Source organism: Lethenteron reissneri, chromosome 15, assembly GCF_015708825.2.
Source record: "Lethenteron reissneri isolate LAM-NWPU_2019-01 chromosome 15, ASM1570882v1, whole genome shotgun sequence".
Taxonomy (NCBI): domain Eukaryota; kingdom Metazoa; phylum Chordata; class Hyperoartia; order Petromyzontiformes; family Petromyzontidae; genus Lethenteron; species Lethenteron reissneri.
Genome location: NC_083793.1, coordinates 5926277 through 5951328, shown reverse-complemented (window position 1 = coordinate 5951328; position 25052 = coordinate 5926277). Strand labels below are relative to the sequence as shown.

The 25052-nt window shown below is 50.7% G+C and overlaps 1 protein-coding gene across 8 annotated transcripts in view; it reads right to left on the bottom strand.

The window, feature by feature from the left end:
• LOC133342626 (metabotropic glutamate receptor 3-like) overlaps positions 1 to 22713 on the bottom strand; it is a 52617-nt gene extending 29904 nt beyond the window's left edge. For 2 of the 8 annotated variants that reach the window (XM_061551899.1, XM_061551898.1), the window contains exon 1: positions 22352 to 22713. The gene's annotated coding sequence lies outside the window, so the exon portion shown is untranslated. Of the gene's footprint in view, positions 1 to 17252; positions 17924 to 18551; positions 18725 to 22351 lie in introns of those variants that run through there. The other 6 variants (XM_061551896.1, XM_061551895.1, XM_061551897.1 and 3 more) reach the window with 4 other exon arrangements.
• Positions 22714 to 25052: the final 2339 nt, after the last annotated feature.

Below are 25052 nucleotides of genomic sequence, written 5' to 3'. Positions count from 1 at the left end.
GTCCCATCACACGAGATATTTGCTTCATGTAGCCCATTGATTGATCACTTTTGGTGACGTAAATTTGTGGGTACCACCATTGGTACCTCATTTGCCAGTAAAAAATATGATAATTGTTTTTTTACCCTTTAATCTGGCAACAAACTGACACCTTTTTTACGAGGAGTCATGTTTGCATAGACCACAATACCTGCAGTCATAATGCAAACAAAAAACATAACTCTGATAATGTATGCACTGTCCTTGAAGTTGATTGGTCCACACCCGAGAGAGCTTTCCTTAGAGCCTAGTCTCACATGGGTTGGACCAGATGACGCCAAAGGCGCACAACTCAAAGACAATGCACCATCAGAGTATGAGAGCTCGGGGTAAGCATTTACACCATTGGTACCTCATTTGCCAGTAAAAAATATTGTGGGTACCACGCAAGTGGCACAGCTGCAGAATGTTGCCGGCGGTGCAACTGCACTGGAGCCCACGGAGCGGAAGGGCTCCAGCCCCCCGGGGCTACGAATAGAGGGGGCTCAATCGGACTGTCCGCATAGCCCATGGCAAAAAAGAAAAACACTCTACGGCCACCGCTGACGACGACGACGACGCCGCTTCTGCGGCTGCCGAATTGAATTCGAATGCACGACGCGTAATCGGCGACAGGCAGAGCGGAGTTGGATTGACGCGCGCGCGTTTTGATGTCTCGCTTTGTTTTTCTTTCTTCTGCGCCGCTCGACTGGCCAAAGGGGAGAGAGGGGTAGGGGGGTGGTGAAGGGGAGTCACGCGCATGCCAATAAATGAAGAGGCTGCCGTTATTGAACGACACGCTCCAGCAAGTACCTTACAAGTCTCGGCCTCGCTCTGACACGGCCGCTCGCCACTCCCGTCCCTTGTCCGTTGAACACGCCGTGGTTCGAATTCGTGTCAGCTGTCGCTCCCTCCGTCCGCGGATCTCTCGTTCGGACGGGATCAATGCTATCGGTGGGATCAATGGGATCAATCCGCTGGCACAATACGAGCCGGTTTGTATCTTCCAGAGTGATCACCGGTGCTTCGTTTTAGCCTGAACGGTTTGGAAAACATCGTTTCCAATCATGATTTTTGGCGCTCCACACGCCCGTTTCATCATACATTTCGTCCTCATCACACTTATTTTGTGTCCTCTTTGAACTATAGGGATATGTAGGATAATTGTGGACAGGCGTACTCTCTACTGTACTCTAGTGGTAGTGCCTTACGCTGATAACCCGTAACTCCAAGCGGGCCTGGCAGCATCCCAGAAAATATTGGGTGCATGCCCGGGGTTTCTTCTCAGGATACTTTATTCTGATTTCCTGCCACTTTGCAAACGCTTAATGGAATTGATTAAACATCTTTAATTCAGGGCCACTCTGAACAAAGTTTACGTTAAAATTCAGTGAGACTTACTCAGGTAAATGGCATTGTTTTTTATTATTATTATACGAGGACACGGATTTGTATTTTCATTCCAATTTGTAGCTCAACATTGTTATTCTTATTATGATAAATCGTGTGGTGCGTCGCCTATGACCACAAATCGTCGTCGGATCTTCTGAGACGAAAAATCCTGGCTGGTGCTGTTACGTAATTTGGATGGGATGGGCTTTCTTGGGTGTGCGAGGTGACCAGACGAGGGCAGTGACGGAGTTGATCTGTGCACTCCTATTTGAGTGTAAAGTTACCCCCACCCCGCCCTCATTCTCTCCTCCGGGTACAGCAAAGAAGCCAAGCAAAGCGTTGATGGTGTTGGCAACTCATCCCAATACAGGACCCCTCCTTACCAACATTCGACTTACGAACTTTCAGAGACACGAACAAACTTGTCAGAATGTCCAGTTGCCTGTTCGGACTGAGAGTCGTGAGTTCAACCGCCGCGCAATAGATGGCGGTGGTGGCATCTATATCTGTAGAACGTGAAGAACCAGTGGCATCTACATCTACAAAACGTGAAGAACCAGTGGCATCTACATCTGCAGAACATGAAGAACCAGCGGCATCTACATCTGTAGAACATGAAGAACCAGTGGCATCTACATCTATAGAACATGAAGAACCAGCGGCATCTACATCTGTAGAACATGAAGAACCAGTGGCATCTACATCTATAGAACATGAAGAACCAGTGGCATCTACATCTACAGAACATGAAGAAGCAGTGGCATCTACATCTACAGAACATGAAGAAGCAGTGGCATCTACATCTATAGAACATGAAGAACCAGTGGCATCTACATCTATAGAACGTGAAGAACCAGTGGCATCTACATCTATAGAACATGAAGAACCAGTGGCATCTACATCTACAGAACATGAAGAAGCAGTGGCATCTACATCTACAAAACGTGAAGAACCAGCGGCATCTACATCTGCAGAACGTGAGGAACCATTGGCATCTACATCTACAGAACGTGAAGAACCAGCGGCATCTACATCTGTAGAACGTGAAGAACCATTGGCATCTACATCTGCAGAACGTGAAGAACCAGTAGCATCTACATCTGCAGAACGTGAAGAACCATTGGCATCTACATCTGCAGAACGTGAAGAACCAGTGGCATCTACATCTACAGGAGATTATACAACTTTTAAAGCCATCCCTCGCGTTTAGTGTACATGCCGTACAACATGTTTAGACTTACGAACAGAGCTCTGGAACGTAACTCGTTCGTAAGTAGAGGAATCCCTGTATTGGGGGGAGGTTCGCTTTGTCCCTCACTATAGGAATCGCGGTTTCTTTATAATCTATTTATTTTATCTATCTCCACCTGATGAAGACCGCTTGTGTTGCGATCGAAACGTCGTGGGTTTTTTGCTTTTAATTTAGATTTTTGTTTTCTATCTACGTGACTTTACCGAAAGAACCAAGAATATTAATTCCGGCAGTCACGAAAGCTTTCAATCAAAAGTTAGGTTTTAAGATGTTCAAACACGAATGTTTTAAGTCTAAATTTATTTTAAAGTTAATTGTAATATTGAAATAAACTATTAAAGGTGTCTAGTTTGGGCGGGGCATTTGGATGCAAACGTTGCTTTTGTGAGTAAATAAAAGACATTATTACAATTATATGTATTTAAGAAGAGAACGCCAGATTCAAATGTCGATGTCTATCTACATCTTGCATGCGTGTGCGTAGATACGTGAGTGAGACCCACATCACGTAAGAGAATGCTGATGAACGCCCGATTCAATTTAAGGCGGAGACGCTGTGTAGGGGAGCGGTAGTGTGACGGTTAGCGCTACGCTGCGCTACGAACCCAGTGACCCGAGTTCGGATTCCCGCTCACGGCCAACACCAGTGACGATTGTCTGAACCGGCCTTGGGCCTTCCCTAGGTCGACTCAGCCTCAAAAGAGTACTTTGTGTGGTGTGTAAACATCGCCACTGGTGGAGACAAAGGCGGCCGTGCGTGGTGTTGGCCGTCCACCCACTCGTGTGCCGTGCCGACCTTCATAGGTGCTCGCTAAGAGCACTTGCCCCAACAGTCTGTTGAGGCTATACGGGGGATCTTTATCTTTTTTGGTGGGGTCGTGTGGGCACTGCGGCCACGAGCCGTTGTCCAGCTCGTGCACAGGATAAACACGTGTGCATAATTAACATTTTTTAAATTTTACTTTTATTAATTAAATTTTTTTACCTACGTGACTTTACCGAAAAAACCTAGGAGTATAATTGACATTTTGTGCTGTAAAAATACTTTAGATCTATCACTCAGAATTCGCTCGATTTCGTCTTGATCCGAGAAGCTCGAGCAGGCTCCAGCCCGGAGAGTGTTTGGCCTCCGCTAACGTCGTCGTTGTGTTCCGATGAACGCCTTGTTTGCGTTTTCCCTCTGCGGAGCGGTGTCCCCCGACTATAACCTCCGCAGCCTGTGATTGGACGAGGGTCAGTGCGGGTTAGTGAGTTCCTCCCCTCCCCCACCACCGCCGCCTCCGTTTTACGTCGTTTCGCGAATACGTCGTCACTTTGTGATTAACACCGCTGACTTGATTTACGTCGCTTCAACACCACACGCTCACGGCGCTGACAGCATCATCGTCCGCCCTTCCTCGTAATCCGTCGCCTCTCGACCTTCGCCACCACCACCACCACCGTACGCTTCGATTTTACGTCGTTTTCGATATTCGTCGTCGCACATTTCAGGAAACGCATCGCCCCCCCCGCCCCCAAACGTACAGCAATTAATGTCGCTGTGCTTTCCACCATGCTTAGCCCTTCGGCAGCCTGCAGCAGCAGCAACAACAACAACAACCTAACGTCCATTGGTGGTCACCCATCCAAGCACTAGCCAAGCTTTAGACGTCTGATGACGTTGGGTGAATTCTGGGCGATTTGGTCATAGGCCTTGTACATTCATAATAAACGTATAAACTGTTTTGTTTGCCAAGTGAAGCCCACTGAGCTTCTCGTTCTTTGTCAGATGCGACCTGGCCACCCATGATAGCTTATCGAAGTGGCTTACATTGTCATCACACGTGAAGCTGTATAGTTGCAGCCAAATAATCTAAACGCATGCGATTTCAAGTTGCGGAGGGCAAAAGCCTGGAGGACCTGGGGAAAAATCCACGCAAGCACCACACACCAACTACAAATAAACCACAGGTATCGTCGGTGTAGGCATCGAACCCAAGACCTCCTGCGTACCAGTCGAGAGATATATCATCTCGGACGATACAAGCAGTACCGGATGAAGCTAGTTGCGGGATCTGATGCATATGTTATAAAGGGGCCCTAAATAAAAATAAAACGCGTAAATATTAAAACACACATTTTTTATTTGCACAGTAAAGTAATTGTAATTTTTTCATTTGCTATACAGCCATATAATACGACAAATCGCTCACCTTAAACACCCAGTCGTTCATAACAGTTGAAGGCAGTATAGTACTGTAGTAATAGAGCAAGTGCAGAACCATTGAACCGGAATTGATAGCTTGAAAGCGTTTAGCGCGGGGCCCTTGAAAGTGCGGGGCCCTTGAAAGTGCGGGGCCCGTAGCTACTACATATGTAGCTACTACATGTGTAGCTACTACATGTGTAGCTACAACACATGTAGTTACAACACATGTAGCTACAACACATGTAGCTACTACATATGTAGCTACTACACATGTAGCTACTACACATGTAGTAGCTACTACACATGTAGCTACTACACATGTAGCTACTACACATGTAGCTACTACACATGTAGCTACTACACATGCAGCTACTAAACATGTCGCTACTACACATGCAGCTACTACACATGTAGCTACTACACATGTAGCTACTTGTGCTACGAGGATAATCCTGCACTGGATAGAAGTAAACACGAGCGAGCCAGATGTGTGCGTCTCTGCTGCGCGATGTTTGTCCTGTATACACAACATTTCAATGGTGAATGGCACACGGGATGCACACGTTGACTGCCTCTCTCCATCGTCGAAGTAAAGCAAGTGCTGAAGCCGTCGCATGCTGGGATTGCTGCCGAGCGGTCGCGTGTTCGCCGCTTTCTGCAGAGGTTCGCGGTTAGAATCCAGCGGCCGCCCTGGTTATCACTGCGCGTGTGACAACCGACGTTGAACATCCCTTGACGACATTCGCAAGAGCAGGCCCATTGCGTGTCGGCGTCTAGGGGTCCAAATGTGTCGGTCAAATTTGTAAAAGTTCACGGCAAATTACTCCATTGGTGGTTATGTTCAGCAGCAGCAGCAATTGTCGCCTCCTACTGGCAGGCTGATGCCCCAGGCCACTCTTGAAAATTATGCTACATCCGGGTCTCTTGGGTTCTCACCTCGTTCATCTTTATCGGTGCATTTTATTTTGTTTCTCTCCCTCTGCCCCCAGCAGACATTTGTGGAAAGCGCTTAAAAGTGTTTCGTACGTACGGGGAACTTCTTTCGCACCGTACGTAGCCAACCGTGCTAATCGGAGGCGCGGGATGGGGGTGGTGGCAACAGCCTAACCGCAAAAAAGCAGCTCTAAAGAAGTTCGCTTTCAATCGGGATTTAAAAGTGCCAACTTTCATTGCAAAGAGGGAGCAAAGGAGAGGATGAAACACCCATCCACGGGGGTGACGTCCCCCCACGGAGATGGAGCTGGGAATTTAGCTCGCAGATTGTTGCGTGGAGAGAATGTGAGAAATTGCGACGGCTCGGAGAAAAATAACACGTGGTTTAGATAAGGTACGCAACGATAGGGGCAGCATGCTGACCGCTAAGAGAAGGGAAACGGGCCCGGGGCATGGGTCGAGATGAATAATGGAGAGGAAAGCCAAAAGGAGGAAAGACGCCAAAGGGGGCAATCACCGTGGAGATAGAGTGAGGCTTTCATCCAGCAGTGGATAAATAATGGTTATTGTTGATGATGGGTTTAGTTTGAATGGTTGATGTTAGCGGGGTGCTGCAGGTGGTGAGATGTTAACTACCTCGCCTGGTCTACACGAGGTCGTGGGTTCTGTGATATGTTAACTACCTCGCCTGGTCTACAAGAGGTTGTGGGTTCTGTGAGATGTTAACTACCTCGCCTGGTCTACACGAGGTCGTGGGTTCTGTGAGATGTTTACTACCTCGCCTGGTATACACGAGGTCGTGGGTTCTGTGAGATGTTAACTACCTCGCCTGGTATACACGAGGTCGTGGGTTCTGTGAGATGTTAACTACCTCGCCTGGTCGTGGGGTTGATCCCGACCTTGACGCCTGCTGCTGTATATTTGGAGTTTGCGAGTCTCTCTGCCCGTGGTCGCGTGGATCTTTCTCCGGGTCCTCCGGTTTTTCCCTCCACATTTAGAATGAACATGCGTTTAGAGAATTTGGCCGCGGTACATTTCCACGCGATAAAGCCACGTTGTTGGGCTGTCATTAGTGGCCAGATCGCTTCATAAAAAGGGCTACATAGCTCAGCGGGCCTTACCTGGTAAAACAAACATAGGAAACCATAATAGAGGCTTTTTTGGGGTTTGGTCGCGTAAATATATAAATGTGTCGTTAAACCCGCCACCACCTGACACAGCCAACTAGTAAAGGTTGTCACGTAAACAGAACACGCCGATTCGTCACTAGTACAACCAAGCCACGACATTTAAAATCTGAGTACTATATTATGGATGATATTGGTCGCGAAGAGCCTACGTGTTAAACAAAACATAGGTACACAGGTGATGGGATCTGCACCCATTCGGTGGTTCTCAGAGATTGACTCAAGCCACGATGATCATCGCATCACTTGAGGAACCCTGCAGTGCTCACTGCACGCAGCCTTACGTAAAAAGAAAACTCTCACGGAGTGCGAGCGGAGGTTTCATTGTGAATACGGCCGAACAGGCTGCGTGCATTAATAAACGTGCGCGCCGTTACCCCAAAAACTCACGGTGCCAGTTCACGTGGGATCGCAAGCCCAGCCGACTTGTAAAGTGATAGGTTACGCCTTGGGCAATGTCCCTACTTCACAGCGCATCGTGTTTTTTGTGCTCGTGCGACACGTTCAGCGCAGCATCGCCAATTCATTTGCCGCCGGATCAAGTTGATCATCGGTGGTTTTGTCTGCCGCGTCAACATTCTATCTTTTAATTGGCCTTAATAGATGCTCGCTCAACAATATTTGCCCGACCATTCGAACGCATTCAGTTGCCAAACTCGTGTGCTCGACGTTTGTACGTTGCACCCAGTGGGACGTCGTCTTCATGCGCTTACCAAACGCTCCCATTCAATTACAAATTATGCCGTTGCACGCCGCACGAGTCTGATGATTGCTAAACACCTCCATCATGATATAGGAATAGGTTTTACCCTTTCTGGCAATAAAACAGATGTTAAGACATTATTGGTTCTTTCGGTAAAGTCCCGTAGAAGGGAAATAATAAAATAATAGAAATATAAAAAAATGTATCGTGAGAATTGTTATTGTTTTATATGTGTATTATTTTATTATTTCCCTTCTACGTGCCTTTACCGAAAGAACCAAGAATACGAATCCCTGCAGTCACGAAAGCTTTAAATCGAAATTTAGGTGTTAAGATGTTCAAACACCAAATAGCTGTCTCTGGTGTAGGCCAATCAGTTTCAAACACCATGCCATCTATTACTAGAGCACGCTTGTTTGCATGTTCACCACAAGTCCGTGTGGTTAATGCCGACATGATTCCCTGCGAAATGTTTCTATTTGGTGTTTGACCATCTTAACAGCTGTTTTATTGCCAAAAAGGGTACTTGATACAGCTGTCGGGCTGTGACGGTTCCACCTGAAGACGGAAGCTTGTGTTGCCTCTGAAACGTCGTTATTTTTTATTTTATTTTAATTTATTTTATTTTTTTACCTACGTGACTTTACCGAAAAAACCTAAGAATATGAATCCTTGCAGTCACGAAAGCTTCAAATCTAGAACCGATTCTTGTATTTTGCTGCTGGCAAGGGACCTCCATCGTGATGCGGAGAGAGTGCAGCGGACGAGAACGGCCACTGGAAGTTGACAGAACGACTTTCGAGTTCTCTGCAAGTTGCCTCATCCGTTATTATTATTATATTATTATTAAGGTTCGGGTTATTCGTCTTGCTAATCGGTTTCGTTTCTGGCACGTCGATCAAACTTAATATTAGAATTTGTTATTCATCACAGCAGGGGAAAAAAATGCGAGCTAATTGAAAAAAAAAAACTCCACGCCACAAATGTAATCACTTTTGTGCAGTCACTTGTAACAAGGGGGGAGGGGGGGAGGGTTGGGGTGAGTCAATCAATACATTCGCTACACTTGAGAAGCCAGATTAACCATGGTTGCTGGAACCCTGGATTTGAACCCAGTGCCAGCACGGTTTGCTCTCTGACACACGAGCGCCATCTCCCTCGCCCGTGCCATCTGGCAACGTCCGCCTACGACGCAGTTAACGCCTTAGTTGTAGGGGGGGGGGCACTGCGAAGTGGGGCCGCCTCTGCATTGTAAAGGCAACGGCAAGGAGCAACCCCCCCCCCAGCCTTGCCTGATGATCCCTGGCTGCGTGGGCGTTCAAAAACGCGATTTCACTCACCCCAACACCACCCACCTCTCTTTCAACAGCGGGGGCTGCTTTCCGGCACAGTGCCGCGTGACCTCCCTCCCTCTGTCATGTTGAGCCAATACCGAGAGCCCCTTCTCACACACACACACACGCGATAAACTAATGCGTATACCACGCGCAGAGAGCCGAAATAACTCAAGCGTTGGCCGTGACACCCGGGGGGATATGGTTTAGGGGCCTCTCTAGATTCAATGCCCCTCCACTGCACCGGCTTTTTTCGTGCTTGCGTCTGATATTATTTGTTGGCTTAAACAAATGCAGCCCGTTGATATTGTCGAAATGGAAGGGCGGTGGGGAGGATTCATTCAGCAGTTGATTGATCATGGCTGAAGATGATGATGGCCAACGGGCCGATAGAATAAGACAATTATGTTTTAATGCTCAACCCCCGGTTCACAATGATTGCACACAAACACGCAGAAGGCAATTCAAACGTGAACGGCAGTATGAATTCAAGAGTATGGATTCCTTCAGTCACGTTTGCTTCAAATCAAGAATGAGCAGTAGTTCTTGTACAGCCCAATTTGGAAATCCACTGCTGGATGACAGACTCCCACACGCCGCGTCTCTCGTTGCAAGGGGTTGATTGGCCCTATCTTTACCGCGCTGATCGTTGTGCGGATCGGTGAACGTGGGGGAGCTTAGTAACTCAGTAAGTATTAGCCGTGTAATTTGATGCACGGCCCAGCAATATTTTTTACGCAGCTACATTGTTTTGTTTCCGCGGCCAGAGCCGTGTCGTTTAGAGGAATAGCTGCCGCCGATAATATCCGCTATCACCGTTGAGTACTTGCTGACGAAAGCCCGATAGCCTCAGATGATCGAAACATGCCCGGAGTGTGCCTGCTGAAACAAACGCCAACAGGGCGACACATTAACGCGTGGCTCGTTCCCTTGATGACCTATTTCTAGGCCGGCTTGAGCCTGGACGCTGCTTGGGACGGGTGACCGCCACGCACAAAAGAGGTCATCTTAGGGCAGGGATCGGCAACCAAAATAACAAGAGGAGCCATTTATTTTTGTCGAATTCGGTAAAAACAAAACAAAAAAACCCCACTTAATATTTCAAGAGCCGCAATGCACACCGCGTGGTGAATCCGAGACGGGCGGTCCTCAATGAATGACGTCACAAAGCGGTCCCTTGAAGAGCCGCACGCGGCTCCCGAGCCGCGGGCTATCGACCCCCGCCTTAGGGTTTGGTAGGAGCCACACGGTGACCAACAGAAGGCGGTTGCGACAAAATCAATCGTTGTACTGTGCCTCCCTATGCTTCCACGTACTTGCTCTCCGCCTTCACCGAACCAGCTACGGATCGGAGTGGCGAAGTACGGTCCAATGTCCCCGCCACCCACAGCTGCGTATGGCAGCTCTCATCCGGCAGTGGAATTGATCAAAGGTGTGTTGTGCGTGTACACCTTCCCACGTGTACACAAAAAAAAATGGCACTCGACTTCTTTATTTAATTAGCCACAATCACGGCTCCCATCTGTCGTTAAACACATTTGCCGGGACCCACTAACCTCCCACAAACCTACGCTGAATATTTTCCGGAGCTCAGCCCACGGATAGCTCCGGCTGAAATAATTCCCTGTCCAGACTCTGCTCCACCACATACTCGCGCGTGTGCTCACCGCTAATCGATTCGCCGCCTTACAACCCGATCGTCCGCCGAAATATCCTTTCCGTCGACCTCACAGTTGTCACCAGTGCGGCGGTTCCTAAAAATACGCGCTTGAAGACGAGGCGTTATAATTGGGATGGCATCCAATTTGTGCAAAACGGTGAGCTGGGTGGGGTGCGTGGGCGCGATCGTGCCTTGTCTCGCCACCAGCAGCGACTGTGTGTGTGTGTAGGGGCGGGGGAGCGGTGGCGCAGTGGTTAGCACACCGCACTCCAGTTCCCGCTCACGGCCAATAACAGAGGCGAATATTTGAACCGGTTCTGGTCTTTCACGGAGATGGACTCAACAATACCTGGTGGGCTGTCTAAACATGAACACCGGGGAGACAGAGGCGGCCGGGCGTGGTGTTAGTCACCCACCTCCCCGTGTGCCGTTGTGGCCTCTAAGGGTGCTTACTCGCTAACGGCACTTGCCGAAACAATCTGTTGATCTTTGTCTTTTTTGTGGGGAGCGCGGGGGGGAGCGGTGGCGCAGTAGTTGGTTGTCGTACTAACCCAGCGGCCTGAGCTCGTTGGAGAGTGATTTACGAGCACCTGTGTAGAACCTCAACACTGGCGACAACAAAGGCTGTTCGGTGGGCTCGATTCTGGCCACACCACTGGCCCCAACAGTCTGCGTAAATGTTGTGGCCAATCACGGCCATGGGCAGTAGCCGGATTATCCTCGTAGCAAAAGTAGCTACACATGCTACTGGATCCGCACTTTCAAGGGCCCCGCGCTAAATGCGTTCAAGCTATCAATTCCGGGTTAGTGATTCTGCACTTGCTCTATTACTATAGTACTATACTATCTTCAACTTTTATGAACGACTGGGTGTTTAAGGTTAACGATGTGTCGTATTATCTGGGTTTATAGCAAATTTAAAAATACAATTACTTTGCTATGCAAGTGAAAAATGTTTTTTAATATGTATGTGTTTGGTTTAATTTAGGGCCCCTTTGTAACATATGCTACAGGCCCAGCACTAACTTAATAGGTGGTCCTCATCACCCTTCCCCTCCCCCCACGACCCACCCCCCCTACCCCCCCCTCCCCCCGACAATTCCATTGTTTCTTTTCAGGCTCAAGATTCCGAGTTTGCAGTGGTGCACAGAGCAAATAATGTGCCATATAGAAGGGCCATTTCCCGAAATATCGCCGATTATATATTTCCGTTTAAGGCCACAGTGTTATTGACGACATTTACGAGTACAACATTTTAAATAAGCTATTATGCACGCGATTAAACGAATGCATCGTGAGCTTAGTGAGCGATTATTATCGATTAATTGCAATACCCCTATACCAATAGTGTTTCATGAAGTCACCAGCGGCTACATGGATTCGAACCCAGGTTTTCAGCGGTTTCAGCTCAGCATTCAGCGTCTCGTCGGACTTGCTTGATCTAATGGTCTGGGGAATTGACCAGAATTGTGATTCGGAGCAATCCTGATTCTGCCGATGAGACAATGAAGTGGAAATCGCTCCAGAGGTATCTTGTGTTCAACAAACGCTGTTGAAGATTAATTGATGGGATGTCTCAATTGCTTTCATGTGTTTTTTTACGTGGACAAAGGGAGGCGTTTTGTCTGGTTATTTATACTACTGCATGACTTATATTCTCCCACCACGACCCAACTGATTATATTAATTACTGTGTCACGAAAAAATATTTTGTTCCTGGGTAGTAAGTGTCATTTTCCAATTGATTTTGCCTCAAAAGTACAGAAAATGGCTATTATTCCCCACAAACTTTGCTTTTGTGACCAGGACAATGATATTTTGAAATGTACCTATTTTCAATGAGAAAACGTGGTGTGCATTTGTGTAATTCCTTCACGTAAAGCCCTGGTCACAGAAGCAAAGTTTGTGGGGAATAATAGCCATGTTCTATACCTATGAGGCATAAGCAATTAGAAAATAACACTACCCAGGAACAAAAATCGTGTAACATAGTGAATTATCTGGTCTCATGAAGGCAGACAGGCAGACCCAGCACTGTTCAGCCGGGTGAGAGAACCCATCGAGTGGTCGTGCCACACAGAACCATCCCATCCCGCAGCGCGTGAATTCGCCACGGACACGGATCACACGAAGTCTGATTGCAAATCATCGATCGTGATTGCAATCATCGATCGTGGGTCCACACCGATGCCGAGTCTCACGCCAAGAGCCGTCGCGTTCTGCTCGAAGCGAGACGATTTTTGTTGTTTTTGTTGATGTTGTTTTCCCTCTTCGGAGTTCGCATCTTGAACCCCGTCCGCGAGCTTAGTGCCCGAAACGTCGCGCTTGGGCCGTTTGTGAGCGACCTGGGTCGTGTTAATTATTAATTGGATGGGGAGCGGTGGTGCAGCGGTTAGCGCTGCGCTACGAACCCGGCGACCCGGGTTAGATGACTGCTCAGGGCCAACACCGGTGACGATTTATCCGAACCGGTCTTGGGCCTCCCCTAGGTCGACTCAGCCTCAAATGAGTACCTGGTGCGGTGTGTAGGGAGACGAAGGCGGCCGGGCGTGGTGCTGGCCACCCACCCCTTCGTGTGCCGTGCCGGCCTTCATAGGTGCTCGCTAACAGCACTTGCCCCAACAGCCTGTTCAGGCTATACGGGGGATCTTTGTCTTTGTTTTTATTAATAATAATTGAGGAGCGGCTGATGAAGGGGGAGCGAGTGACTCGTCGTCCCTCCGTCGCTTATGGACTATCCAGCTCTTGAAATGTAAATGCATTTTAATATTCCCGTCGCAAATTTAATCACGCGCCACGCGCCGACCCAAACCACCTGAGGATGGGAAGCCCCCGCTCCTATCAGACACCGCGTACACAGACAAATGTGCCCCCTCCCCGCACCTCCGACTAGCACCCGGTTGGCTACGTACGGTGCGAAAGAAGTTCAACATACGCGTGCGTGCGTAGCCCCTGCGAGGTCGACTCAGCCTTCAGTGAAGAGTACAGCTGGTGCAGTGTGTAAAACATACACGCGCAAACACGCACAACAGCCAAAGGTCACCCGTATAGCAGTCAACAGATTGTTGGGGCAAGTGCTGTTAGCGAGCGGCGCCCACGAGGGGGTGGGATGGCCAGCACCACGCCCGGCCGCCTTTGTCTCCCCTGTGGCGATGTTTACACGCCACACCAGGTACTCATTTGAGGCTGAGTCGACCTAGGGGAGGCCCAAGACCGGTTCGGATAATCGTCACCGGTGTTGGCCGCGAGCGGGAATCGAACTCGGGTCGAGCAGCGCGCTAACCGCTGCACCACCGCTCCCCATCAACATACATGTACACACGCATGTGAATGGATGCGTGTTTACATGTGTGTCGCTAACAGGGGTGGCGCAGCGGTTAGGGCGCTACGCTACGAACCCGGCGACCTGTGTTCGATTCCCGCTCAAGGCCGGTGACGATCGTCTGAACCGGTCCTAGGTCGACTCACTTAGGTCGACTCAGCCTCAAATGAGTACCTGGTGCGGTGTGTAGTAAACATCGCCACTGGGGGAGACAAAGGCGGGCGGGCGTGGTTACTGGCCACCCACCCTCGTGTGCCGTGCCGGCCTTCATAGGTGCTCCCCAATGGCACTTGCCCCAACAGTCTGTTGAGGCTACACGGGGCATCTTTGTCTTTGTTGTCGCAAACAGCACTTGCCCCAACAGTCTGTTGAGGCTACACGGGTGATATTCTTACTATGTCACATGGTTTGGATACAAAATAGAGCACAGATATCTCGCACATGGTCATCAACAAACTAACTGGTTAATTGTTGTCAGCGAGCACCTGTTAAGGCAGCACGCCCGACCGCCTTTGTCTCCCCAGTGTCGATGTTTACACACCGCCCCGGCAGGCACTCGTTTAAGGCTGAGTCGACCTAGGGGAGGCTCGGGACTGGGTTCAACTATTCGCGACCCTCATCGCATGCTTGGGAGCGGGAATCGAACTCGGATCCCCCGGGCTCGTAACCCACGGCCTCCTCTTCCCCCCCCGCACCACCGCTCTGTACTACCAAGACAAAGACAAAGATCCCCCGTGTAGCCTCAACAGACTGCTGGGGCAAGTGCTGTGAGCGACAGCAAAGACAAATATCCGCCGTGTAGCCTCAACAGACTGCTGGGGCAAGTGCTGTCAGCGACAAAGACAAAGACGCCCCGTGTAGCCTCAACAGACTGCTGGGGCAAGTGCTGTTCGCGACAGCAAAGACAAAGATCCCCCGTGTAGCCTCAACAGACTGATGGGGCAAGTGCTGTCAGCGACAACAAAGACAAAGACGCCCCGTGTAGCCTCAACAGACTGCTGGGGCAAGTGCTGTTAGTGACAACAAAGATCCCCCGTGTAGCCTCAACAGACTGCTGGGGCAAGTGCTGTTCGCGACAACAATAGACAAAGACGCCCCGTGTAGCCTCAACAGACTGCTGGGGCAAGTGCCGTGAGCGAGCAGCGCCTATGACAGGCAGGCACTGTGGCACACGAGGAGGTGTGCGTGGGTGGCTCAGCAGCACGCCCGGCCGCCTTTGTCTCTCCCTAGCGGCGACGCACCGGTGCATGGAATGCACGCACATACACAAACAGTATAGAGTGGAACTGTAGACACACACGCACACACACGCGCGCATCTGGCATCACCAAAGCGCCGAGAGCCCACGTCATGTTATTTTGCAGTAATTGCTGCTCGAGTGAAACACGGCTGAGTGATAATTGTCGGCACCGGGGCGTTATTAAATATGCATGCCCTTAATAGCGTAAATACAGGGAGACGCGGAGAGGAGACTGGAGCAACTTCTTGCGATCAGGCACAGTCACATGTCGTGCACAGCGATTTTTCACTCACCCACTCGCTCACTCACACACTCACTCACACACTCACTCACTCACTCACCCACACACTCACTCACACACTCACCCACTCACTCACTCACACACTCACTCACGCACTCACTCACTCACTCACCCACACACTCACTCACACACTCACCCACTCACTCACACACTCACACACTCACCCACTCACCCACTCGCTCCCACACTCATCCACACACTCACCCACTCACTCACTCACACACTCACCCACTCACCCACTCGCTCCCACACTCATCCACACACTCACTCACCCACTCACTCACACACTCACCCACTCACACACTCAGTCACCCACTCACTCACACACTCACACACACACACTCACCCACACACTCACCCACTCGCTCACCCACACACTCACTCACACACACTCACCCACACACTCACCCACATACTCACCCACACACTCACCCACTCGCTCACACTCACCCACTCACTCACCCACACACTCACACACTCACCCACTCCCACACACACTCACCCACACACTCACTCACCCACACACTCACCCACTCGCTCACCCACACACTCACCCACACACTCACTCACCCACACACTCACTCACACACTCACCCACACACTCACTCACACACTCACACACTCACCCACTCCCACACACACTCACCCACACACTCACTCACCCACACACTCACCCACACACTCACTCACCCACTCACTCACACACTCACCCACACACTCACTCACACACTCACTCACACACACACTCACACACTCACTCACCCACACACTCACCCACACACTCACACCCACTCACTCACACTCACCCACACACTCACCTACCGACTCACTCACTCACACACTCACCCACCCACCCACTCACCAACTCACTCACCCATCCACTCACTCCCACACTCTCCCACACACTCACCAACCCATTCACCCACTCATTCCCACTCACCCACAGACTCACCCACCCACTCACCCACCCACTCACTCACACACTCTCCCACACACTCACCAACCCATTCACCCACTCACTCACATACTCACCCACCCACACACTCACCCACACACGCACCAACTCATTCACCCACTCACTCACACCCACACACTCACCCACCCACTCACCCACCCACTCACTCACCCACACACTCACACACTCACCCACAGACTCACTAACCCATTCACCCACTCACTCACCCACTCACTCATACACTCACCCACACACTCACTCACCCACTCGCACACTCACCAACCCATTCACCCACTCACCCACACACTCACCCACCCACACATTCACCAACCCATTCACCCACACACTCACCCACTCACTCACACACTCACCCACACACTCACCAACCCATTCACCCACTCACTCACACACTCACCCACCCACACACTCACCAACCCATTCACCCACACACTCACCCACTCACTCACACACCCACCCACACACTCACCAACCCATTCACACACTCACCCACTCACACACCCACCCATTCACCCACACACTCACCAACCCATTCACACACACACCCACCCACTCACCCACACACTCACCAACCCATTCACCCACCCACTCACCCACTCACTCACCAACCCACACACTCACCAACCCATTCACCCACCCACACACTCACCCAATCACACACTCACCCACACACTCACCCACTCACTCACACACTCACCCACCCACACACTCACCCACCCACTCACTCACCCACTCACACACCCACTCACGTGTTTGATCCCTGGTCCAGCGCCGGAGGAGCGAGGCAATTTGGCTCCGTTTCAGCACCATTCCGTGTCCATTCTGAGGATACGAGTCCATGCGAGGTCCCGGCACAGTAACGGCGAAGTGTCGTCACTCATACTGATCATTATAATCGCGGTACGTGCCACGACTATTAGCTGGCCTCGCTAGCGCTCTTTCAGTTGTCAACGCCGCACGTTCAAGGTTTTTGCAATTAATCAGAGATTTAATATTACAAATAACAATACAGATTAGGATGATGGTTATGATAATGGAATGATGAAAATGACTGATGTAGTCATAAGCTAATATTATTTTTGTTGTAAACTGATTATTATAATGTGTGTTGTTGTTGTTGATGATAATAATAATACTAGAATGATAACACCGATCTAGCCATTAACTAACGGCATCCCCCCCCCCCCATCCTTCTAACGGATGAGAGTGATGATGATGATGGTGATGCCGAGGATGATACTGGAAGCGGGAGAGAGAGAGCGGTGTAAGGCCAGGACCTTTCCTCCTCCTCCGTGCTAGCGCAGTGCCTGCCGATTGCTGCCCCCCCCACGCCTCCACAGATCTCAGGCACCAGAGACGCCGAGGCTTTGCAAGCGCCTCGACTCGCCCGGAGGATGCAACATCACGGATCCGTAGGAGGCACACGAGGGCCAAGGAAGGTGGTGGTGGTGCGGGAGGGAGGGAGGGGAGGGACTACACGAAGCCAATTAGCGCTCTCCAACACATTGCACATCCACGCAAAATATATCCCACCCCACACCCCCCACAACCGCCTCAACCTCCCCACTTCCACAGTTTCTCGTTTTCTTTTTTTACGATCAGAGGAAACAAGAAAATGATCGGTGTAGTCGGCACTTTGCTTCGTTCATCATTTCGTTTTTTTTCATGCTTTGCTTTATGTAACCCCCCCACCACCCCCCCCCCCTTTTTTAATGAAAGCTTTCACGAAAAATGTCACGTTCTGCTCTCTCTGCCCTCCCCCCCCTCTCTCTCTACCCCCCTCTCTCTCTCTACTCCATGCCGCTCTCTCTCTCTCGATTCTCTCTCTTCTCTCGCTCCCTCTCCTCGCTCTCTCCGCACTTCCCGTCCAGCTTAAAAAAAACCCCCTCCATGCCCCCGTGTGATGATCCAGCGAGCGCTCTGTAGATCTCGCCCGAATTAGCATGGTCATGCATATGCATAGGGGCGGCCTTTGGCAGGCTAACCCGAGCCGAAACGCGACGATGTTGACGCTGCAATGCACCTTGTCCCCCCCCCCCCCCACCTACGTGTCTCTCTGCATCCACCCGGTTTGTGTCTCCGTCTGACCGTGTTGGGGGTCTCGTTCCTTCGTGTGTGTCCGTGCAGTCTGTCCGCTTGCTTGTCTCTCTGCTCGCCCCAACAGTCTGCTCAAAGCAATACGTGCGATCTTTTGTCTTTGTATGTTTTGCCTGGTGCGCTCACTCTCTCTCTCTGCCCCCTTTTGGCCGTCTGTGTGTGCGTCCGTGTGTCTGTGTGTGCGTCCGTGTGTCTGCTCGTCTGTCTGTGCCGTCTATGCATCCGTCCATCTGTCTGACGTACGCGTGGAACAAAGGTTACAGAACGATGCAATATTTATTCACGTATTGTTATGGCTGTACAAGTGCCCTGTGTTGCTCGTCCCATGTGTGCGTGTGTGCAGTGTGGTGATGCACGCGTGTGATTGTGTTATGTATCTGTGCAAGTATTTGTGTGCTACTTGTATGCGCGTGTACGTACACACCCATGCAATGTTTGAAACCCTTTGTAATGTCAATGCTGGATTAACATCTCTTCCACGCGGTGTCAATCATGGACCATACTTCACCACGCTGGTCAATGTATATTTATAGAGAGCGGAAAGGCGAAACGGATCCGGTATCACTCTGGATCGGTGTTCGCCGTCGGCCGTGAATCGAGCCCAGGCGTTGAGACCGAATGTGAGACCGACATTGATGTGAAGCGTTTAGTTGCGTTGGTTTGTGAGCACGTGTTTGTAAGTGTATGGTCCTGCGGCACACAAAGTTGGCACAATAGGGGGCACAGGTGGTGCATCGGCCAGTCAATCATCTTAGCCAGTCGACCCGTGGCACTCGCTGGGTCTGCCCCTTGACCTCCTGCCAGCGGGCGTTCGACGCTTCACGTGGCCTCGACGTGCACCTAGCCTGGCACAAGCGTCGCGGTGGCGTCACCGCCACTTAGTGGCGAATTGTGGTTGTTGTTGTTTGTGGTTTTTGGGGCGATGTGGGGAGCGGTGGCGTAGCGGTTGGTCCAGTAACCCCGAGTTCGATTCCCACCACTCACCACCAATAAAATATAATCAGTGGCGAATATTTTCACCGATACTGGGACTCCTCTTAGGTAGACTCGGCCTTAAATGAAAAAGGCGTCCGGTCGTGTTCCTGGCCACACTCAGCCCCCCCCCCCCCTATTGTTATGGGTGCTCGCTTACAGCACTTGCCCCAACAGTCTGTTTAAGGTTATACAGAAAGGGGGGAATCTTTGACTTTTGTGGCATTGTGTGCAGGTGCCTTGCACTCTTCACACAACATCAGCCCACGGAGTTCATTCATTAATCTTCTGGATTTGCCGGCCGTCTCGCGATTATCGCCTTACCCTTTTGGCTATTAGCTTATGAATTCAGAGCGCCGCCCCCCTGCCTCAGCTAACCCGATTATAGATCCGGTCAATACGCAGCCATCGAGCCGGGGAGTCAATAGAAAAACAGAGGATACGCCGGATTTCACTCGCAGAAGAATAACCACCAAAGACAAAGGTCCCCCGGATAGTCGTGCAGACTGTTGGGTCAGGTGTTGTCAACGAGCAGAGCACGAGGCTGCGTTGACCTCGGAGCCAATGCCCGACCACCTTTGTCTCCCCGGCGCCGATATTTTCACACCGCAGCAAGTGCACTCATTTAAGGCTGGCTCCACACGAGAGGAGACCCAGAACCGGTTAATATTTTCCGAACTAATATTTTGCAGTAAGCAAGGTGCCACGGTTGCGAGATGTTAACTACCTCGCCTGGTGTGCAGGAGGTCGTGGGTTCGAGCTCGACCCTGACGCCTGCGTGGATTTTTCTACGGGTCCTCTGTTTCACCCCCACACCCCTCCACATTTATAATCAACATGCTTTTAGAGGACAGTATTTGGTTGCTATACATTTCCACATTTGATGAGAAGCCTTTTGTGACTGCTAGAATTCATACTCTTTGGTTATTTCGGTAAAATCACGTGGATATTTATTTTCCTACCTACGTGACTTTACCGAAAGAACCAAAGAGTAGATATTTCCACATTTGTTGAGCTATCATTTGCACCTCCGATTGGCTACGTACGGCGCGAAAGAAGTTCAGACGTGGCCAAGTCGCTTTCTCTAAAAAAAAAATAAGCTACATAGCTCGCTGGGCATTATCTGCCAATATAAATAAATGAGTTTAAAACTCAGGTGGCATTTCATAGAGGCAGCGGTGCACGCTACCACGACGCTAACGGCTCCAACAACTATCGCTGCTTCCAACACTGACCGCGGCAAAACAAGAAAACGCCGCGCTACCAACCGACTCGGCCACTTAATTTCCCTTGCCCCTTGCCTCGCAACGGAGACGGTTACATAGATGTCAACCCCATATCAGTGCCTAGCTGATTACAGACAAATTCAGACCTTGTTGGTCATCTTCTGTGCCCTTATAAATCGCAACGTTCCTCCTACAAAGTCCCATCACAAGGGAGAAACACAAACAGACAAATATATATTTTTGTGCCCGTATTGAAACGGCTGTACGTCGTATGGACCTGAAAACTCAATTTCCCTGTGCAAGAATAGGGGGTAAACCGTATGGGGTTTATGCAGCTTTAGAGCACATGTTGCTGACATTGGGATTTACGCATTAATGCGTCCTTGCCAGCTCCTCTCCCCCGAGTCTTCTGCGCGTCATCGCGATCAATTCCTAGTTGTGTAGTTATAATTTATTTAGACGCTATTGCTTGTATCCTAGACAGTGTGTGCAGATGGTGGGCATTTGCCGTCGCAGGCAGAATGTCACCCGCGCGATTGGCGATTCTCTTTCAAAAACAAAATCTCGACTGCTACTACATTGCATTAAACGTACACTTCGACATTAGGGCGTCGTCGTCATAATTGACAGTCCTTTTTCTGAATCCACGATCGGTCGAATGCCTCCTCCCCACTCCGTGTGTATCGTTGAGCGGTTGGTTTGTTCGGCCCTAATGCACCACGTTCGGCCAAGCACGTTTATGACGGATGCGTTCGAGACTGGCTCAGATATCGCTAGAGCCACTGATGTTAGCCGTGACCGGGGTTTCGAACTCCTGATCGCCAGGTCCATACAGTGCAGGTGCGCCAATCTCGTCGCCACCTCTTCGCCAACAATAAAGATATTTTAAATGCCATTAGCTCCCATAGACCGTTTTCAACCAACATTGCTCGCTAGCGTTGACTGGTGATTCGTCTCGTCGAAGGTGGGAGTCTTTTGACCAATAACATCTTGGAAAGCCAGCAGCATTTATTTAACCAGCCGGACTCTGCCAAACGCGAGACCTTGAGCGTCGAAGCCGTTCCAGAGTTGTACCGTATTGTTTCAACAAATGCTGCTGCGTACAATTTGTCTGGAAAGCCAAGGGGCCCGATGGACACCAATGCACACATTTTATTTTGACGCGAAGAGACAAATGGAGATATCATTCGTTGATTTCGTGACAGCAAACGGCACTTTGACTTGGCAAAAACGGCAACGGAAAATGCGTAACGGATGCGCATGAATTATGCACGGACATCTAAAGCAACGTGTTGAGTGTGATGTTAGATACTTGTTTTTTTAAAAACCTCAAACGTAATCATTTAGAAAATGCATCGTTATGAGCTGTCCCAGTGACCGTCTGAAACGTGCACTCTTTTACCAAACTAAGACATCTCTCCATGTTAAGCGCCGCAACGTAACGTCAACGCAAACGGCTCGGCCACAGTATTCGTTTCGGTGGTACGATTTTAATACCGATCTGAGAGCGAGTGACAATGCAACTCGTACGGAGGAGGGGTGCACATGCGTACCTTACGCCAAGCGCTCCATCCACAACCTCCACTCACCGTTTCGCTGCATCTCCGACTTTCTCCAGGCGCGAGTGACGTTCCACTCATTCGGAAGAGTCAAACAAAGTGAGCGTTTTATTTATACGGAGGCCGGCGATCACGATCCCCCACTGGCTAGCCTGCCAGAGCCAGTTCGTCTCTCTCGTCTCGCCTCGCCTCCCCAAATCCCGCATCGGGGCACTTAAACGCCGTCTCAGCCCGAGTCTCTGCTTGCCCGGACACGCGCGTTGCGCAGCATCCTCTGTAGCAACACCGCAGCTGCTGCAGCAGCAGCAGCAGCATCAGCAGCTTCGCCATCAGGCGGAGCGCGTTGCCATGGTGCCGGCGGGATGGGTGTCGCCCTGGTAACGTGTAGAGGAGGAGGAGGAGCAGGAGGAGGAGGAGGAGAGAGGAGATGGGGGAGAGCGCCCGGTGTGTGTGATACTAGGGAAGAGGCGTCTTTCTAATTGACTCGGTTGAACGTGGTCTGCAGTGGGTGTAGCCTAGTTGGTTGGCATCGGTCATCGTAGACCTGCGCCCTGGCTACTCTGGGCAGTGCAGCTGCACCGCCTGCACACTCGATAGCTTACGCCAATGAGTGGCCAGTGTCCCGTGGCAGAGCCATACCGCGGACTGTGGGGCAAGGAGGCGTGCAACAGATTTTGGCAGAGAATGCGAACTAAATTGGGAGGATCTTCGAATTGTAAAGTCAATAAGCTCTCGACAGCTGATGGACAGGGGCCGCATCGTGACAGAGTAAGGAGAGGTTAGCGAGAGAACGGGTAGAGAGGAGGAGGAGGTGGAATAATGGGTGGTTGTAACTGATGGAGGTGGTGCGGGATCAATGCGTGCGGCACCTTGCTGCAAGCGTGGGGGGCTGGATGCAGGTTTCCATAGTCGCGAGACTAGGATCGATGGTAACAACGGGCTTGCAACGAGCCTTTGGCCGTTCATCGCAAGTAGTGGATGGGAAGCGCCGGCTTCAGCGGTTCCCTCCCCGTCTTCTTGCGAACGGCGAACTTCCGAAATGCTCGGCGGGAGAGTGACACACGGCAGAGCCCACGTGCTGTGGTGTCGGGGAAGAAGGGGAGAGATACTGGCACGGGAGGTCCCATGATGTAGCTGCTCACTCCGAGCTCTCAATGCCCTGGTAGTGGCATAGTCCTTGTGCTGTTCGCCTTTTGGCGTCCTCTGGTCTAACAGTGTTCGAGACGAGGCTCTATAGAAAGCTGTCTCTGGTGCGGACCAATCAGTTTCAAAGACAATGCATCATATACTACCCAGGCATGTTATTTTGTTTCCATGCTCACCACAAGTCTATGTGGTTGATGCAGATACGATTCCTTGCAAAAGGTTTCAGTTTGGTGTTTTAACATCTTAACACAACTGTTACTGGTAGGAACCTCCTGGTTACACCAGCACACAGGGGATTATTGTGTCCGTTCGTCGTGCAGGGAGGGGTGGGTGGGGAGGGGTTGGGAGGGGAGGGTGGGGAGGGGCTGGGTGGGGGGGGAGGGGCTGGGTGGGGAGGGGCTGGGTGGGGAGGGGTTGGGTGGGGAGGGTGGGGAGGGGCTGGGTGGGGAGGGTGGGGCTGGGTGGGGCTGGGTGGGGGGTGGGAGGGGTGGGGCTGGGTGGGGAGGGGCTGCTCACCCCGTGGTGCCCTTATAAAACTCAACGTTTAACCTACTCACGCCGGCTTGTGCCCGCCCTCACAGTCGGGCATATTTGAGGAATACACCACACCGCCGTTGACCCTGGCCATTGACCGAGCTCCCTCCGCAGGAGGAATGTGTTTTATTGCCAGAAACGGTAAAACCTATTCTTATATGGAGAAGTAGGCAGTTTATGCGTTCCAACACACGCGTATCCTGGCAGGAATAACAACGAGCAGTCTCCCCTATCGTCCCCTCGTGGCCTTCTCGTTACAGACGGATCAAATAAAACGACACGAAAGACGAAGATCCCCCGTATAGCCTCCAACAGACTGCTGGGGCAAGTGCTGTTAGAGAGCACCCTATGAAGGGTGGAACGGCGCACGAGGGGTTGGGTGGGCAGCACCACGCTCGACCGCCTTTGTCTCCCGAGTGGCGATGTTTTACACATGCCCACTGGGCACTCACCTGGGGCTGAGTCGACTTATCTCCAAACACACAAACACGAACGCGCGCACAGGGAGATTCGGTGAAACCCAGCGGATGCGTTAATGTTGACGGTAAAACGAGAAAATACGGACACCAAAATACGAGAATGTAGAAAAAGAATAAAACAGGACATCGTTTGTTTTAGTTTATTGTCCATATACAGTAAAGCTATAGCCCGTAGAAACGATGCTTGTTTTTACGTGTGTTTTTTATTTGCGGCGTGAAGTGGAGTAAGTGTGGAATCGGAATCGGCATTAATACGCCATTCAACGAGAGCCACACACGGAGGGCTTTGCGTGGACTCGTTACATACGACCACGGATTGAACCCAAGGCCCTTCATCACCACACGGGATCCTTCCCAACTAGCACGCCACAGCTCATCACCCTTACAAACGTTATCCACTTCCCACCCCCCCACTCCACCTCGGTCCTCTCCGTAAAAATAAAAAAATACCCCCAAAAATTGCTCCGTTGGAATGAAACACAGCGATCTGCGAAATAGGTGGCAGGACCCTTCCGAAAAAAAAGAGTTTATGAGTC